Genomic DNA, 18,538 nt, shown 5'->3' on the forward strand with positions numbered 1-18,538 from the left:
CTCACAAAAGTGAGTACACCCCTCACATTTTTGTAAATATTTTATTATATATTTTCATGTGACAACACTGAAGAAATGACACTTTGCTACAATGTAAAGTAGTGAGTGTACAGCTTGTATAACAGTATAAATTTACTGTCCCCTCAAATTAACTCAACACAAAGCCATTCATGTCTAAACCACTGTTACAAGGTCTCAGGTGTGAATGGGGAGCAGGTGTGTTAAATTTGGTGTTATCGCTCTCACTCTCTCATACTGGTCACTGGAAGTTCAACATGGCACCTCATGGCAAGAAACTCTCTTAAAAACGGAAAAAATAACTGTTGTTCTACATAAAGATGGCTAAGAAGATTGTCAAGACCCTGAAACTGAGCTGCAGCATGGTGGCCTAGACCATATAGTGGTTTAACAGGACAGGTTCCACTCAAAACAAGCCTCACCATGGTCGACCAAAGAAGCTGAGTGCACATGCTCTGAGTCATATCCAGAGGTTGTCTTTGAGAAATAGACGTATGAGTGCTGCCAGCATTGCTACAGAGGTTGAAGGGGTGGGGGTGGGGGGTCAGCCTGTCAGTGCTCAGACCATATGCTGCACACTGCATAAAATTGGTCACACGGAGTACTGGAACCATGTCCTGTGGTCTGATGAGACCAAGATAAATTTATTTGGATTTTGATGTTGTCAAACATGTGTGGCAACAAACAGGTAAGGAGCACAAAGACAAGTGTTTCTTGCCTACAGTCAAGCATGATTGTGGGAGTGTCATGGTCTGGGGATGCATGAGTGCTGCTGGCACTAGCAAGCTACAGTTCATTGAGGGAATCATGAATGCCAACATGTACTGCGACATACTGAAGCAGAGCATGATCCCCTCCCTTCAGAGGCTGGGCCGCAGGGCAGTATTCCAACATGGTAACAACCCCAAACACACCTCCAAAACTACCACTGCCTTGCTAAAGAAGCTGACATATTGACAAAATATTGACACTTTGGGCCCAATTTGGACATTTTCACTTAGTATGTACTCACTTTTGTTACCAGCTGTTTAGACATTAATGGCTGTGTGTTGAGTTATTTTGACACAACAGCAAATTTACACTGTTATACAAGCTGTACACTCTCTACTCTTTTTTCTTCTAACACCCTAGATAATAAAATGGTCGTTGTAATACTTACTGTCACAACGTATTTGCACAGCGGTCTTACAAGCACACTTTTTTGTGAAAAATACACTTTTTTAAATAAAAAAATAAGACAACAGTAAAGTTAGCCCAATTGTTTATATTATTAAAGATAATGTTCCGCCGAGTAAATTGATACCCAACATGTCACCTTTCAAAATTGCGCCCTCTCGTGGAATGGCGACAAACTTTTACCCTTAAAAATCTCCATAGGCGACGTTTAAAAAAATTCTACAGGTTGCATGTTTTGAGTTACAGAGGAGGCCTGGGGCTAAAATTATTGCTCTCTCACTACTGATTGCAGCAGTACCTCACATGATACCAAGATAAACTTATGTTCAGATGGTGTTAAACGTGTGGCAGGAACCAGATGAGGAGTACAAAGACAAGTGTGTCTTGCCTACAGTCAAGCATGGTGGGGGGGGGGGGGGGTGTCATGGTCTGGGGTTGCATAAGTGCTGCCGGCACTAGGGAGCTACAGTTCATTGAGGAAACCATAAATGTCAACATGTACTGTGACATACTGAAGCAAAGCATGATCCCGTCCCTTCAGAGACTGGGCCGCATGGCAGTATTCCAACATGATAACGACTCCAAACACACCTCCAAGACGACCACTGCCTTGCTAAAGAAACTGCGGGTGGTGATGGACTGACTGGCCAAGCATGTCTTCAGTAGACATGTGCACACTGAAATATTTTGTTTCGGAATTTCGTTTTCGTCCAAAAAATAAATTTATTTAGTTACTCCACCGATTTGTCCACCGTAATGTTGCAGTCCTGCTAAAAATTAGCTGATGTCTGCCATTAATAGTAAATAAAATAATGAAAAAAAAAATCCATAAATACAGTGCCTTGCGGAAGTATTCGGCCCCCTTGAACTTTTCAACCTTTTGCCACATTTCAGGCTTCAAACATAAAGATATAAAATTTTTATTTTTTGTGAAGAATCACCAACAAGTGGGACACAATTGTGAAGTGGAACGAAATCTATTGGATATTTTAAACTTTTTTAGCAAATAAAAAACTGAAAAGTGGTGTGTGCAAATTCATTCGGCCCCTTTACTTTCAGTGCAGCAAACTCACTCCAGAAGTTCAGCAAGGATCTCTGAATGATCCAATGTTGTCCTAAATGACTGATGGTGATAAATAGAATCCACCTGTGTGTAATCAAGTCTCTGTATAAATGCACCTGCTCTGTGATAGTCTCAGGGTTCTGTTGAAAGCGCAGAGAGCATCATGAAGACCAAGGAACATACCAGGCAGGTCCGTAATACTGTTGTGGAGAAGTTTAAAGATTTGGATACAAAAAGATTTCCCAAGCTTTAAACATCCCAAGGAGCACTGTGCAAGCGATCATTTTGAAATGGAAGGAGTATCAGACCACTGCAAATCTAACAAGACCTGGCCGTCCCTCTAAACTTTCAGCTCAGACAAGGAGAAGACTGATCAGAGATACAGCCAAGAGGCCCATGATCACTCTGGATGAACTGCAGAGAACTACAGCTGAGGTGGGAGAGTCTGTCCATAGGACAACAATCAGTCGTACACTGCACAAATCTGGCCTTTATGGAAGAGTGGCAAGAAGAAAGCCATTTCTCAAAGATATCCATAAAAAGTCTCGTCTAAAGTTTGCCACAAGCCACCTGGGAGACACACCAAACATGTGGAAGAAGGTGCTCTGGTCAGATGAAACCAAAATCAAACTTTTTGCCCACAATGCAAAACGATATGTTTGGCGTAAAAGCAACACAGCTCATCACCCTCAACACACCATCCCCACTGTCAAACATGGTGGTGGCAGCATCATGGTTTGGGCCTGCTTTTCTTCAGCAGGGGCAGGGAAGATGGTTAAAATTGAGGGGAAGATGGATGCAGCCAAATACAGGACCATTCTGGATGAAAACCTGTTGGAGTCTGCAAAAGACCTGAAACTGGGAAGGAGATTTATCTTACAACAAGACAATGATCCCAAACATACAGCAAAATCTACAAAGGAATGGTTCACAAATAAACATATCCAGGTGTTAGAATGGCCAAGTCAAAGTCCAGACCTGAATCCAATCGAGAATCTGTGGAAAGAGCTGAAAACTGCTGATCACAAACGCTCTCCATCCAACCTCACTGAGCTCAAGCTGTTTTGCAAGGAAGAATGGGCAAGAATTTCAGTCTCTCGATGTGCAAAACTGATAGAGACATACCCCAAGCGACTTGTAGCTGTAATCGCAGCAAAAGGTGGCTCTACAAAGTATTAACGCAAGGGGGCCGAATAATTTTGCACGCCCCACTTTTCATTTTTTTATTAGTTAAAAAAGTTTCAAAAATACAATAGATTTCATTCCACTTCACAATTGTGTCCCACTTGTTGGTGATTCTTCGCAAAAAATAAAAATGTTATATCTTTATGTTTAAAGCCTGAAATGTGGCAAAAGGTTAAAAAGTTCAAGGGGGCTGAATACTTTCGCAAGGCACTGTATATCCCATAGTTTGTAGACGCTATGACTTTTGCCAAACCAATCAATATACGCTTATTTTTAAATTTTTTTTTACCAAAAACATGTAGCAGAATATATATTGGCCTAAATGGATGAATACATTAGATTGTTTACATTGTTTTATTGGGTATGTTTTAAAGCATAAAGTAAAAAATATTGTTTTTTTTTTCAAAATTGTCGGCCTTTTTTTGTTTATTGCGCAAAAAAAAAAAACGCAGAGAGGATCAAATACCAAGCTCTATTTGTGGGAAAAAAAAGAACATCAATTTTATTTGGGTACAATGTCGCACGACCACACAACTGTCAGTTAAAGTAACACTGTGCCGTATTGCAAAAAATGGCCTGGTTTTGAAGGTGGGTAAACCTTTCGGGCTTGAAAAGGTTAATAGTTATCAAGAGAATAGAGAAAATACACAGGACATGCTACACATTGTTATAAAAACCTATTTAAAAAGCAGTGAAGAACTTTCCTTAAGAAAAAGAGAAGATGTTTTCCCAGGTGACATTATTGTTATTGGTAGATGGTAGAAACTGAGCACAGAATCTGGTTCATTAGTTGCTAATTAGTGAAGTGACCTGTCTGTAATCAGAACAATTTTTTTACCTGAGCCCTTGAGCTATCATCACCGTCTTGGGTTAGCAGTTCCTCAATTTACACCTGCTGGGAAAGGATCAGATGCTTTTCATGCTTAGTTAAATAAGGAATTATGTTAGGATTAGGGCACTAAATGTACCTGTAAATAAGGTGCAAGTAGTAGGATAAATACGCACTGCGGGTGGCCCTGTAAGTAGCAGAAAGCAGTTAGCTAATGACATTGATTACACAAACGCTGTGAGTGGACTCAAGCTTAAATACAGTATTTATATTTTGTTTTATATAACATTATTTAATGCGGAAACTACATGTAGCAAACTGATCGCAACATAGACCCTTTAAGCACACATCACCCGCAGCCAGAATTTGTATTAGCGTCTTAAAAACACAGGGTGAAACATTTTGTTAGTGTAAGGGGAACTTGCTCAACTTATAGGCAGGTGCAACCTGGCCTCCATCCAGTAGGTGGCACAGTACAACAAATAGAACAGAGTCTTAAGAGGAAATCTGTTCTTTTGCAGACTCCTTAGTTGTCACAGGAATTGCAGCTGCAACTTCTGATGACCTCTGGCAGCCACCTTGTTGTGGAACTTTATAAATTAGGGTATGCACACCATTTAGGCATGCCTGGAGTGAGTGGATAGGTGAGGGATGGAGACCCTGTTTTGTCAGGAGAAGTTATAAGTGCAGGGAGGTTTCTAAGTGGGTAGGGTCAGGGCAGCAACACCCCTTGTTCTTCACATTCATTCTGGTACCTGTGCCAGCCATTGGGGAATCTTTTCAGTCGGCTTTGAGTGCTGTTGTCTTGTATTACAGCACGCCACCTCTCCAGCAGAAGCCTTCTTCTGGTAAAACAGGCTAAGTCTGGAACACTGCCAGTTATATACTACTGCAATACTATTCCATTACCAAGTAATCTGCTGCTGCAGTACTATGTCTTTGCCAAATAATCTGCTGCTGCAGTATTATGTCATTGCCAATTAATTTGCTGCTGCAGTACTATGTCATTGCCAAGTAATTTGCTGCTGCAGTACTATGCCATTGCCAAGTTATCTGCTGCTGCAGTACTATGCCATTGCCAAGTTATCTGCTGCTGTAGTACTATGCCATTGCCAAGTAATTTGCTGCTGCAGTACTATGCCATTGCCAAGTAATTTGCTGCTGCAGTATTATGTCATTGCCAAGTAATTTGCTGCTGTAGTATTATGTCATTGCCAGGTAATCTGCTGCTACAGTACTATGCCATTGCCAAGTAATTTTCTGCTGCAATAATATGCCATTGCCAAGTAATTTGCTGCTGCAGTGCTATGCCTTTGCCAAGTTATCTGCTGCTGTAGTACTAAGCCATTGCCAAGTAATCTGCTGCTGCAGTACTATGCCATTGCCAAGTAATTTACTGCTGCAGTACTATGCCATTGCCAAGTAATCTACTGCTACAGTACTATGCCGTTGTCAAGTAATCTGCTGCTGCAGTACTGTACCATTGTCAAGTAATCTGCTGCTGCAGTATTATGTCATTGCCAATTAATTTGCTGCTGCAGTACTATGGCATTGCCAAGTAATCTGCTGCTGCAGTACTGCGCCATTGCCAAGTAATTTGCTGCTGCAATACTGTGCCATTGCTAAGTAATCTGCTGCTGCAGTACTATGTCATTGCCAAGTAATCTGCTGCTGCAATACTGTGCCATTGCCAAGTAGGGATGAGCCGAACAATCCCCCCCCCCCCCCCCCGGTTCGCATCAGAACATTTGAACGGACAGAAAGTTTGCGCAAACTTTCGAACCCCATTAAAGTCTATGAGACGCAAACGTGAGAAATAAAGAGTGCAAATTTTAAAGTCTAATATGCAAGTTATTGTCCTTAATAGGGTTTGAGGACCCAGGTCCTGCCCCAGGGGACATGTATCAATGCAAAAAAAGTTTTAAAAACTGACGTTTTTTCGGGAGCAGTGATTTTAATGATGCTTAAAGTGAAAAAATAAAAGTGAAATATTCCTTTAAATATCTTGCCTGGGGGGTGTCTATAGTATGCCTGTAAAGTGACGCATGCTTCCCGTGTTTAGAACAGTCCCTGCACAAAATGACATTTCTAAAGGAAAACAAGTCATTTAAAACTGCTTGCGGCTTTAATGTCATGTCTGGTCCCAGCATTATGGGTGAAAATCATTGAGAACCCCCCCAGCCCATTACCAGCCCCTTTGGGTCTTGTATGGATATTAAGGGGAACCCCTCACCAAAATAAAAAAACAGCAAAGGTGTGGGGCCCCCAGGCCCTATATACTCTGAACAGCAGTATACAGGTGGTGCAAACAAGACAGGGACTGTGGGTTTGTTCTTAAGTAGAATCTGTTTGTAAGTTTGAACTGGTGCATTTTGTACGTGTAGCTCCAGCCAAAAAATCTATTTTTAAGATTTTTGGAAAACATAGGGAAGTATTATCACCCCTGTAACTTTTGTTTTGCTGTCTGTGCACCTGTTCAGAAGATTTCACCTCACTTTCTGTCCCAATGACAATTGGATTTTGAAAATTTGGGGTTTTTAGTGAAACAAGGAACTTGATTTTTTCCGACGGATTTTGGCCCAAACTTGTCTTGCATACACATGGTCGCACAAAGTTGTCGGAAAATCCGATCGCTCAGGACGCAGTGACGTAAACCACGTATGACGGGACTATAAAGAGGCCAGTAGCCAATAACTTTTGTCTAGTAATTTATTCTGAGCATGCGTGGCACTTTGTCCATCGGAATTGTCTACACACGATCGGAATTTAAACAATCGCATTTTGTTGTTGGAAAATTTTAGATCCAGCTCTCAAACTTTGTGTGTCGGAAATTTCAACAGAAAAAGTCAGATGGAGCCCACACATGATCAGATTTTCGGACAACACAATCCAATCGCACATTTTCCTTCGGAAAGTCTGACTGTGTGTACAGGGCATAACAGGAGAGAATTTGCCTTCCTAGATTTTCTCTCACTTCCTGTTGTCTCCTTCCATTTGCAAGTAGGAGTCGTTTGTAAGTTGGATGTTTGAAAATAGGGTGCAAATGGGGAAAATACTGCACTAAACCTTAATAAATTAAGTGAAGAAAGCAGCTAACACTCATACAAATAAAGTCAAAATAGCATGTGAAAAATATGTGTAGCGCTCAAACATGTAACCCCATAAATAGAAACATAACAACAATAGTGAAAATAAGTGAGTATAAAGAATTGCTCAAACAATAATAATGTTCAATTAGTCCACACAAAAATTTGTGAATTTGTGAAACAACAAAGTGAAGGCATTGTAGGTGCTAATGGAACTCAGTGAAGTGTAGTAGTTCATTAAAAAAAATGCATAAAAAAGTTCTTTGAAACCTCCCTTCCAGAAAGACTTGGTTGGAGTATAAATCGGACTATATGATGAATATACCAATCAAAATCTGACAACGGTGTACACACGATAAGGTACTCATACCAGCTGAGGTGGACACACGTACAATATGGCAGTGGGTCAGAAAAGCTTGTGATTCTTCTGTTGGTATCACTTAGGGTGCGTTGTTGAGCAGCTCCCAATACCAGGACCATGAAAGTCCATACAGAACCGTCAAGCATCAGCCAAAGGTGTCCCGGATGAATCCACGTTGGAATGGACAGGCAGGGATCAAAAATGGCAGGATGAAAGATGGAAGGGAAAAAGAGGAAAAAGCTCCATATGGTGCATCTGGGGACTTCCATGGTCCTGGTATTGGGAGATGCTCATCAACGCACCCTAAGTGATACCAACAGGAGAATTACAAGCTTTTCTGACCCACTTATATATGTTACGTGTGTTCACCTCAGCTGGTAAGAGTACCTTATCGTGTGTACACCGTTGTTAGATTTTGATTGGCATATTCTTCATATAGTCCCAATTATACTCCAGCCAAGTCTTTCTGGAAGGGAGGTTTGAAAGTTGGGGCCTGTCCTATATACTCTGCAGAAATTTGGGCCTTAGGTGTTGGTGTTGCCACAACACTGTAACCCCTTACAGTTATGACCTGTACACACGGTCGGACTTTCCGATGGAAAATGTGCGATCGGATCTTGTTGTCAGAAAATCCGATTGCGTGTGGGCTCCATCTGACTTTTTCCGTTGGAATTTCCGACACACAAAGTTTGAGAGCTGAATTTTCCGACAACAAAATCCGATCGTTTAAAATCTGATCGTGTGTAGACAACTCAGACGGACAAAGTGCTACGCATGCTCAGAATAAATTACCAGATGAAAGCTATTGGCTACTGGCCCATTTATAGTCCCGTCGTACGTGTTTTACGTCATCACGTTCTGAACGATCGGATTTTCTGACAACTTTGTGCGACCATATGTATGCAAGACAAGTTTGGGCCAAAATCCGTGGGAAAAAATCCAACGGATTTTGTGGTCTGAATGTCCAACCGTGTGTATGGGACATTACTCTTGGTGGGTGCAGGAACGGGCCCTGCAGTGAAATATTAGATTAAGAATAGTAATTACATGCCCCTGTTGCACAGGGTCAGAAAAATTGGGCCTTTGGTGGTGGACGATGTGCTGGTGTTGCCACAACACTGTAAGGCCTCACAGTTACTCTTGGTGGGCGCAGGAACGGGCCCTGCTGTAAAATATTAGATCAAGAATTGTAATTACATGCCCCTGTTAAACAGGGGCTGAAAAATTGGGCCTAAGGCACTGGTGCTGGTGCCACAACACGTAAACCCCTCACAGATACTATAGTTGGAGCGTAGGAATGAGCCCTGCTGTAAAATATTAGATCAAGAATTGTAATCACATGCCCCTGTTAAGCAGGGGCTGAAAAATTGGGCCTTAGGCACTGGTGCTGGTGCCACAACCCTGAAATCCATCACAGATACTCTAGTTGGAGCGCAGGAATGAGCCCTGCTGCAAAGTATTGCATTAAAAATTGTAATTACACGCCCCTGTTAAACAGGAGCTGAAAAATTGGGCCTTAGGCACCAGTGCCACAACACTGCAACCCCTCACAGATACTCTAGTTGGAGCACAGGGATGAGCCCTGCTGCAAAGTATTGCAAAGAAAATACTGCAGCTGCCTGCCCGAGGTATTATTAGGAAGAGAAAATCAGCAATTGTCTGCAGTTAGCTTTTGTTGCACACTGTGCACAGGATACATTACACTGACTGAAAATACTGCAGCTGCCTGCCTGTGGTATTATTAGGAAGAGAACACAAGCAATTGTCTGCAGTTAGCTTTAGTTGCACACTGTACACAGGATACAGTACACTGACTGAAAATACTGCAGCTGCCTGCCTGTAAGTATATTAGGAAGAGAATAACATGAACGAATCTAGCTAAACTGAATATGGTGTATATATATATATATATATATATATATATATATATATATACACAACACATGGGATGCATATATATACTAAATACACTGACTGCAGATAACTGACTCACCTGCCTGCTCTATCTAACTCAAATGAAATGACACTGTCTCTATCTCTCTCTCTCTCTATCTCTCAGCACGCCGGAACACACTACACAAGGCCGACTTCCATATATATAGTGTGGGGCGTGTACTAAATCCCCTGAAGCATAATTGGTCAAAGCTACCCTGCCTTTGGCCAATTATGGCTCTCCGTTCTTACAGCGCTGTGATTGGCAAAAACATGCGGGTCATAGTGCATGCTTGGCCAATCATCAGCCAGCAATGCACTGCGATGCTGCAGTGAATTATGGGCCGTGATACGCCACTCGAATTTGGGGTGAACGACCCATAATGTTCGTAATTCAGCGAATGGTCGAACGGCCAATGTTCGAGTCAAACTTACATTGGACTCGAACTCGAAGCTCATCCCTATTGCCAAGTAATCTGCTGCTGCAGTACTATGTCATTGCCAAGTAATCTGCTGCACTACTGTTCCATTGCCAAGTAATCTGCTGCTGTGATACTGTGCCTTTGCTGAGTATTATATCACAACTGTATAACATCCTACAGCTTGTCCCTTGAACTAAAGTGCCTATAACTACTATCTGCAAATACCTCTGTTAATCTTGTTGTAATATACAAGACATTATACAACATCCCGGACTGTGTCAGCGATCTATCCCAGGATGGGTACTTTAACCTCTGGCCCTGCCCACAAACTGGTAGTGACAGTGGTAAGCCATGCACGAGACAGGGACATTCATGATCAGTCTCACTACGTTTCCCTTGGACATTTATTGAGGAATAGGGATGACCTCAACATCTCCGGTTCCGTTCGCACCAGAACTTGCGAACAGACAAAAAATTTGTGTGAACATGTGAACACCGTTAAAGTCTATGGGACACGAGCGTGAAAAATCAAAAGTACTCATTTTAAAGGCTTATATGCAAGTTATTGCCATAAAAAGTGTTTAATGACCCAGAACCTGTCCCAGGGGACATGTATCAATGCTAAAAAAAAAGTTTTTAAAAGGGGTGTTTTTTTCAAGAGCAGTGATTTTAAGAAAGCTTAAAGTGAAACAATAAAAACGAAATATTCCTTTTAATATCGTGCCTGGGGGTCCCCTTAGTCTGCCTGTAAAGTAGCACATTTCCCCCATGTTTAGAACAGTACCAAAAAAATGAAATTTCTAAAGGAAAAAAATGTATTTAAAATTGCTCACGGCTGTAATGTATTACCAGACCCCAGCAATATATATAAAAAATCCTTGAAAAAAACAGTGTGCGCCCCCCACCCCCCAGTCCATATTAGGCCCTTTGGGTCTTATTTGAATATTAGGGGGAACTCCACACCAATTTTTTTTTTTAAATGGCATGGGGGTCCCCCCAAAATCCATACCAGACCCAAAGGGCCTGATATGGACTGGGGAACTCATGCCATTTTTATTAATTCTGTCATAGGGCTCCCCTTAACCATTTCAATACACTATATACTATATTGTACACTGCACTATATACTAGACATGTGCAAAAGGAAAAAATTTGTTTAGTTTCGTTTCGTTTTAATTCGTTAATTCATTAATTTCATTTAGTTATATTCGTTAACTTCCTTAAATTCGTTTTCGGATTTCGTTTAGTTTTCTACCAAATTCGAAAAATCGGCCAAATTCGAAAATATTTCAACATGATTCGACATTATTTCAACCGCATTCTAAATGATTTCAACATGATTCGACATTATTTCAACCACATTCGAAAATATTTTGTGACCGGACTTTAGGGCCATGTATCTTGGGGACACTTGGTGCTAAAATTTGGATATGTTGTAGTGCTAGTACTATTGTGTTTGCATACCAAATTTGGGGTTTCTAGCTATAAGTGACCCCGAGATATGTGGCCCCAAAATCGGGTCGCAAAATGTCATTCTCTGCTCTAATAACTAATAACATTTTGCGACCCGATTTTGGGGCCACATATCTCGGGGTCACTTATAGCTAGAAACCCCAAATTTGGTATGCAAACTCAATAATACTAGCACTACAACATATCCAAATTTGAAGTCTAGCACCAAGTGACCCCAAAATACATGGCCCTAAAGTCAGGTCACAAAATATTTTCGAATGCGGTTGAAATAATGTCGAATCATGTTGAAATCATTTCGAATGCAGTTGAAATAATGTCGAATCATGTTGAAATAATTTCGAATGCGGTTGAAATAATTTCGAATCATGTCGAATTCATTCGAATTCATTCGTTATATTTCTTTCGTATTCGTCGTAATTTGTTATTTTTTTTATTGAGACATTTGGATGCATCCGAATATCCGAAAGATGCAAAATTCGGCCGAATTTCGATTTGTTACGAAACGAATTTCACAAGCCTACTATATACCCTGCGCTGTATTATATATACTACACTGGCTGCACTATATACTCTGAACTGCAGTATGTTACTATAAGGACTGCATTATATACTCTGAACTGCAGGGTATATACTATACAGACTGCACTATATACCCTGCTGAAAAATTGGGCCTTAGGTGTCGGTGGTGGCAGAATATGGTAACTCCTCACAATTACTCTTGTTGGGCGCAGGAACGGGCCATGCTGTTAAATATTATTTCAAAAATTGTAATTACATCCCCCTGTTAAATAGGGGCAAAAACATTGGGCCCTAGGTGTTGGTGGTGCCACAACACAGTAACCCCTCACAGTTACTCTTGTTGGGCACAGTAATTTTGAAAACATCACTGGATTTTTCTGACAATATCTCTATTACCTTCTGAAGATGCAGACAGGGTCTCTGGCATCCCAACCTCTGGTATATCTCTCACTGGTTGTACTTTAGAGTCACTTTCTGCTGAAAGAGCCTCATGATTCTTCCATGGTTATATTAAGTTAACATGGTCAACTTGGAGGGGCTTTCTCTTTTCAGACTGGTATACCTGGTAGTTGACATCTCTGATTTAGTCTCAGGCCTTATATGGGCCATGTCAAATTACTCTCTAAGCAGGCACCATGCACCCAGGTTAGGGGTTTTTGCTTTTAGCATCCCCAGTCCTGATTTTAGCATCCCCTGGCCTATGCCTTTTTTTTTCGACTTACTGCAAATGTACCTGAATTATGGGCCTATTCTGCAGTAATCTGTTCAACTACACTTTTGTAAGCTGTGTTCTCTTGTGCCCATGTTTTATGAGGTATATCCAGGAGTTCGGGGGACGTTTACTGTTTAAACAGGGAATACCATGTGAAGGATTTTGGCTTTTATTTTTTTTTAAGGCATTACGTCCAAATCTTTTCCATCCTTTTTAAACACTTTTTGTAGCATACCTTTGAGGGTTTTATTGAACCGTTCTAAAACACGGACCATTTGGGTTGGTACACTGAGGTGCATGACTAAGTAATTTTCAACAATGAACCTTTAACATGAAAGGGTCTCCTTGGTCTGTCAAAGTTTCTCTAGAAACTTGCATAGTCTGGTTTGTTTTCTTCATAACAGCCATAAACCCTGGAACCATGTGTATGTCAGAAACCTAGGTGACCATTCACAATCCTCCCAGCCAATGCCTCACAATACTTACCGCACTCCAGAGTTTGCCTGTGGATTCTAGGCAAGGGTAATATCACCATGCTGCCAGTGAGATCCCAGGAATTTTTGGGTAGCTCAAATCTTGCATTGTGCTTGAATGCCATCTCACAAGATTGGGTCTACTCAGTGATATCACCTCCTGCAGTAGAAAATCAGGGGATGGGTATTTATACGAACTATATCCTGTCCCTCCACACCCTATCCCCCAAAGTTTTTTTTATCATTATTTTAGCAAGGGGAGAGGCCTTAATTACAGACACTGCTTGTAGTTCAATATCTGCTATAAAGTAATAGTAAAAGGTATTGCCAATATTTTTAAATCTGCAGCTTTTATTAAAACAAATCCTTCCATGAAAAACCTTATTCAGGGACTTCTGGTTCCCCTAAAAATACACAGTTATCAAGTGTGTGTGTGTTAATTGAACACAATAGAAACTGTGTTCACAAAAAACTAAAAAAAAACTAATCATGTTCAAGGGAAATAAAAATAGTAAAAAATGTAGGATTTTTGTTTACATGATTGGATGAAGCGAGCACAGCTTAAAAGGCTGAGTTCACTTTTTTTCTTCTTCTGAAGACTGAGGGCAGGTGCAGGGTGCGTTACTTCCGGTGTCTTACTGGTTTTTATGTCCTAAATCTACATACCAGGACGTCATGAAGTGTTCTATTTAGTAACATCAGGGGCTGATGTAAGGCCTTGTCCTAAAAAAAAACATAGAACACTTTATCTTTTCTGCAACAGAAGTACATTAATGGTAAATTGGATCATAGAGGAGCTGGAAATTAGAAAAAAAGGTGAACTGAGCCTTTACGTTTTTTACATTAAAGCTGACCTTCACCCTAAACAAACTCGCCCTGCCTCCTCCTTCCTCTCTCTGTCACAATTCAGTATACTTTTTTTATTAAAATATTTTTTGTGCTGCCAAGGCTGAGCAGAACCCGTTGACACATCAGCACATGCGCCACCGGAGGGGTGGTGTAGAGCCACACAAAATGGGACTTAAGTTCCTCTTTGACATTCTCTTTGCTAGGTCTGCAGTTTCTGCTCCTTTAGTAAATCCAACCTATAATAATTGATTTCATAATGCTTTTAATACCCTTTGTAGGTTTCTACAATGATTGGTAGATTAATAATTGCTCAAAACAGATGGTTAACCAGATTACATTTATTTTTGTTGTAGACTGAAATTGTCATGTACATATACACTAACTGCATCCTAGCACTTGAAAAAACACATGAGCTCTCCTTGTAAATATAGAAAAATGTAACTAGAATTAAAATGGAACTAATACTTGACAGTCTGAAAGCCATAACACAATGACATAATCATTTGGTTGGGAAACATTCCTTGATTCCCAGATGCTAAATTTCAGGAACCCTTCAGTTCTTCCTTAGTGGTGATATGTTTTTATGAAATGCACTCTTTCCTTCCTCAGACTGAGGAAGGAACTTCAATGGACCTTAACCGTAACATCTAAAAGCGTTCATTAACCATATAAAGCTGTCTTGCTTTTAACAATCATCTTGTTTTTCTCCCTATGACTTGGCAAATGATGACTTAGGGGGACGGTTCTGGTTCGTTGCTAACATGGGTTTGAGGTGAATCTTGCAGGTTCGAGATTCACAGTCCTGGTGATTCACCCAGGAGAATATGTTTAAACCATACTGCACTGCATAGCCTTTGAATTATGTTACTTTTTGTTAAACCAATCCCCTTACTATATAACAAGGGGGAAGGGGTGGAGCTTTTGCAGGGAATGCATAGGGAAAAGGTCCCCCCTTATTTGTTCTTATTATTGGTCTTTTTGTAATAATATCACCTTTTGTCAGAAAATATATGAAAAAGGGGTCAGCGTTAAAAAAAGAAATAGGCAGCTTGCAATAGGTAAATATACAGTACGAAAAACAAACTAACAAAGAAAACAATGCAGCGCCTCCAAATATAGAATATTACAAACTTAAAGCATGTGCTACACATGTGCAAAAAGCATTCACAATATTCAAAAATGATAATAAAAATAAACCAGTGTGAATAAAAGTCCAATTCAAAAGAGTCAAAAATATGTCATAAATATCACTGCAAAGAAAGTGTCTTCCACTAACTAGCCCTCCACCACGCGTGAGCAACAGAACTAAAATGCACTCACCGACATTAAAGGTGCCAGAGGAAACAGCAGCATACGTGTTTGTGTCAACAGGATCCTTCACTTGTGGTCAGCCAGCTCTATTCTCACAATGGGGATGCCCTGCAGTACCGCTCCCCACCACTGGGAACAGTTAAAAGGTTTGATTGATACTGTCTTTCAGGGTCCCAGGGGCAGGAGCTATACGCTGACATCTCGCGGCCATTTCCATGCTTGGAACTGGCAGCTCTCTTTGTAAGCGCACTGTTTTATTTGTCACGACAATTCTTTTATTGGCATTTGGATAAAGCCTTTTACTTTTTTATGTGGAATCTATCATTTTTATTAAACATATTACACTATATGTGGTCCCCTGCTTGTGGCTCCATGTAGTGAGAGTTTTTTCCCAGACAGTATCAAGCAAACCTCTGACTGTGTTTATAGCACATGGTTAAAGTTTGTGTAGCAGATGACATTTTGGACAAAATGTCATATGCATGTAAATTTAGTTTTTGCCTCAGAACAGTAGGGGTTCTGAGGGTTAATTACGTAGGTTGGTCTTGACATCAGTCTGGCTGGGCTGTGCTGGAAGTTCTGCCTGGTCATGTGAGCAGTGAGGTGCACATGACAGGGCAGAACCAGGCCTGGTTGGACGGTTTGAGTATCAACCTTCTCGGAACCAATCAATGGGAGTGCCGGGCCCACTGGGGAGTCTGGGAAGGGATACTTTAGATGTGTGGGTCACGTGTTTATGCAGAGGAGTTTGTGAGGCACGTGTGGTCTCTTCTGGTTCCCAGGCCGGGGTAGCCCCATGAGGGGTCCCAGTCTCGGGGTGTTCGACACCCCGCAACATGTTCCTGTTAGAGGCCCCTGATAGACCGGCCTGGTCTGGGGTAGGGATCCGTCTGTTCCAGAGTCTCTGAACTTGCTGGTCCGAGGCGCAGTAACTGAGGGAGGATTCAAGGTGTCCGGGTGTGCTCTCGGCTTGGAGAGGCACCACAGCTCATGGAGGTGATCGGAGGAGGGCCGGCAAGTGGCATCCTGGGAAGTGCCTGGTTACTGAGTTGGGAAGGACATTGACGAATTCACGTTTTTCCAGTATCATTGAGGAGACAGGAAATGTTCCAGGTACTGAGGAAAAAGGTTCCCGTTCACCATTAGTTACAACTTGTATACATTCATAGGATTGCTTCAAGTTTTGAGTCAACGTGCTCACTGCCATGATCTCTGGCTAGAGATCTGTTCAGCCTTCAAGTACCCAGCTGCGAGGGTCTACTCTCTGGGTGGAATTAGAAACCTTGCTAGACCTGCAGTTCAAGGTGCCTGAGTTCTTCACCCGTGCCTTCTGTTCCCGTGGGAGACTGTGTTATTGGATGTTACTACTGCAAAATAAAACCTTTTAAAAAGGACTTTATCTGTGTCAGTGTTCAAGTCGTTGGGCATCAACACTGGGAACCCCTAGACATGGAAGAGCAGACCAAGAGAAGGTAACTGGCAAGCCCAATAAGTCAAGGCCACCCTGCAAGGGTTTTGGCCGCTACATTTGTAATATTCTATATTTGGAGGAATCTATTTTGAGGGTCTCCCGCCTCAACCCCGGGTGAGACCAGTTACACCAGGCCACTGTCAAATCCCCTATCTGGAGCTAGCCATAGAATATGGGCTGCTCTGTAAGTAGTGTAGAAATTGTTCGCTCTTGTGTTTTATTTTCTATAGAGAACAGTGTATTTCTATAGATAGCTTATTAATTTATCTTCTTAAAGCGGAGGTCCACCCTAAAGTGGACCTTCCGCTCATTGGAATCCTCCCCCCCTCCGGCGCCACAATTGGCACCTTTCAGGGGGGAGGGGGGTGCAGGTACCTGTACAGTACAGGTATCTGCACCCACTTCCTGGATAGCTCTCTGCGGAAAGGGGCGTAGATTACGCCCCTTTCCGCAAGTCCCCCGCTACCTGCTGGGAAACACACAGATCCCAGAGGCAGCGGGTCCATCCTCATTGCGCAGCGCGACTCGCACATGCGCAGTAGGGAACCGGGAAATGAAGCCGAAAGGCTCCACTTCCTGATTCCCATACCCAAGATGGCGGCGGCAGCACCCGAGAGACGATCGAGAGATCGGCTTCGGGTGCCGACATCGCGGGCGCGCTGGACAGGTAAGTGTCACTATTTTAAAAGTCAGCAGCTGCAGTATTTGTAGCTGCTGGCTTTTTAAAAAAAAAATATTGCGCACTCCCGGCGGACTCCCGCTTTAATTTTTCAGTTCAATTCATGCATCCTACTCCTGATGATTGGCAACAGGTCATGCAAAGCGTTGAGTATCCATCCAAGGGTGACAAGTATAGCTTGCCCAAATAGCCATATTAAATTACAATGTTCATTGTCTGTATATATCATGTAAATCATGTATATATTATTTGTATGTATTTGAATATATTTACTATCTATATTGTTTGTTGCAAATCATGCCCATTCATTAATTATATGTCATTAAATATATTATTATTATGATATTTATTATGTTGATTTTTTATGAGTATATTTTATATCATCATTTTTTTACCTTTATCGGTTTATTGTTTAATCATTATTATGAACTACCTTTAGAAGATTGTGACATCCAATTTATTTATAATTATTTCATATATTATTATATACATCAACATGGCTCATGTAAAGTCCCAATCCTATTCCTTACTCTTTCCATTCTAGATTTGGAGGGCTGCATTTTTTTAGAAAATATCATCTGACTGAATTCTTTTGGTATTTGGAGGGTATGATTACTCTTTTTTTTCATTATCCACAAGAATTCTAACCTAGCGTTAAACTAACATTGATGTACAGCATAGGTCTGCTTCAAACTCATTCCTAATATGCAAACAAAGCAGAATTTAGCAATTAATAACCCTTAACATTATCTACTTTTAAAGGTTTGGTGTATGGAAGGATAGTTAAACAGTCTTTAGATTAAAAATGATTGACAATCACAACATTAAGTGAATATTCTTTAAATAACAAAAAATCCAGCCCCTTTCACTCCAGTGTGCGGTGCGGTGCGCTAGCAGGACGGTAAAAAAAAGTCCTGCTAGCAGCATTTTTGGAGCGGTGAAGGAGCGGTGTATTCACTGCTCCTAAACTGCTCCTACC

Source organism: Lithobates pipiens, unplaced genomic scaffold (assembly GCF_037356315.1).
Source record: "Lithobates pipiens isolate NorthernLeopardFrog02 unplaced genomic scaffold, aLitPip1_a1.2 Scaffold_19, whole genome shotgun sequence".
Classification (NCBI taxonomy): domain Eukaryota; kingdom Metazoa; phylum Chordata; class Amphibia; order Anura; family Ranidae; genus Lithobates; species Lithobates pipiens.